The following is a 209-nucleotide window of genomic DNA, read 5'->3' as shown; positions in this document are numbered from 1 at the left end:
TTCCAGGATGGTTTTGTTGATTTTTCTTTTGTCTTTATTATTTTAAAGTAAGGAAGTTGAGATGACTTTGATCATCGGTGAATTGGGCCTGGGCTGGTTTCTGGTTTAAAAATAAAAGTTGAAACTCTCAAAAAGTTTAGAACTTAACAAAAGGAAGTCTTTTCAGTTGGTTTTATCTAGGTCGATGCATTACATGACGTTTTATTTAA

The sequence above is a fragment of the Phocoena phocoena genome, chromosome 6, assembly GCF_963924675.1.
Source record: "Phocoena phocoena chromosome 6, mPhoPho1.1, whole genome shotgun sequence".
Classification (NCBI taxonomy): domain Eukaryota; kingdom Metazoa; phylum Chordata; class Mammalia; order Artiodactyla; family Phocoenidae; genus Phocoena; species Phocoena phocoena.
This window is presented reverse-complemented; position numbering follows the sequence as displayed.